This window comes from Sipha flava, unplaced genomic scaffold (assembly GCF_003268045.1).
Source record: "Sipha flava isolate LNK unplaced genomic scaffold, YSA_version1 118_pilon_pilon, whole genome shotgun sequence".
Taxonomy (NCBI): domain Eukaryota; kingdom Metazoa; phylum Arthropoda; class Insecta; order Hemiptera; family Aphididae; genus Sipha; species Sipha flava.
The window spans coordinates 1,575,352-1,577,344 of record NW_020271743.1 but is presented as its reverse complement, the minus strand read 5'-3'; positions in this window follow the sequence as shown (position 1 = coordinate 1,577,344).

Genomic DNA, 1,993 nt, shown 5'->3' with positions numbered 1-1,993 from the left:
TAATTATAAACAAATTATTATTTGTACTTAATCTATAGAAATTTATAGAATCGTGTTAGTTTCCTCACCACCTTAGCTATTATTAAGCGACAACGAATTACTAATAAAATGATATTACTCTTTTCGGCAAAACTATTTATAGTCCTCGCAGTATGTTGATTTCGTCACCATGGCATATTATTCGAACCTGCCAATAAATTTAACAGTTTATCAAATTCGAACAGCTAATAAATTATTTAATCCAATGGACGGTAACGGACTGAGTTATCCATGATCCATTGTATTACAAATAGTTGTAGTTTTATTACAAATACTAAAAGATTTACGAATCATAATCTATTCATTTTTTCTTAACTTCTGTTATGTCCTCTAAATTGAAGTGAAATACATTATAAAAAAAAAAAAAAAAACTCTTAACTTCATTATTATACAACAATATTCACGGCGAGAGATTATCCAGCCTATAATATAAATCGATGCATCATTTTCATTGTCTCTATTCATTGTCTAAATACCCTGATCCTATTTTGAGGCTGTATTAATAGATATCATGAATTATTATTATTATTATTATTATTACTAATGCTGCTCATGAAAAATAATATTATTTTATTTCATTCGCCGATGTCTGACAGAATTATCCCAGAATATAACATTAATTTTATATAAGTTTTGTTTATTAATCGATAAACTTTGAAATTTATCATGTTTGATGTAGAAATATATAACTGTACAAGGTACGTAAAATGTTTTTGCTAAAAAACGTCTATAAGAAACATTTGATTTATTTTTTTTATTATTATGAAAATATACTTATATTTGTACGTTAATTGTTACTCCCACCTTTTGTCAATGCCAGGATTGATTTTCATTATTAAGAGTTTAATATTTATAATAATAAATATTTATTTTATTAATATATTATTACTCAAATAAATTCTTAAATAATTATAATCATATTTTTACTTATACTTTACTTAAGTAGTTTTTGAGGTGCAATAATATTAAAAAATAAGGTACTCAGAATTATCGCATTATTTAATAATGAAAATTCTAAGTAGTTGACTCCTTTCACAGAACGAGGTTAAAAATAATTTTCTACCATTTAAGTCATAATTAAAATTGTATTATGTACACAATTTAATAAAATCATATGAAAAGTGTTGAATATAAATGATAATATTCGTGAAACTGTAAAATATTATGAATATAGAGTAAAAACAATTATAAACTTAAAAAAATAATTAAAATACCATTATTTTAGACTTTAAATTGAGTTTATTTGATTTTAGGTTATCTATACGTAAGTATAATAAGTCCTTAAATTTTAAACATTTTGTAAATAATATTATATATTATACACTTACTAATGGTTATTGAAAAACTATACTAATAATATAATACTTACTATAATAATAACTATACTAATAACAATATAACACAGTATATAACGATAATAATCACATTAATAATTGACGAAAACGCTTTATCATATTTTTTTAGTTATACGTATATAAAATATTACAATTTAAATATTTAGTCATGTAGAATGAGTAATTATCATATAATTGTTATTGTTGCGAAACGATAACACGTTCAATAAACTCACCTAGAGCACACAAATGTTCCTGTGATCATATTCGTTCAAGTAGCGGCCGCACAAGATGAATGAGAGAGCTCGTATACACTCTAACCACAACGTTTTTCGTATAGTCAGACTTTTTATCTCAATCACTTGAATTTCGGTTAATTTTGATTAAAATTAAATTAAATTTTGAAAATTAAGAGTATGTACTGATCGCCGTATAAGTATAATTAATCGATGATAAAATATATTTCACCACGTGTTGTTAAGTATAAAAATAAACTTTACTTAATAATATTAATTGCTACTGAATGTACTCAAAATAATGATACATTCAATATTATAATAAAATATTATTATTTTTCATTTTATTCCACGTTTTGTCTATGAAATAATTTTTCAATATTG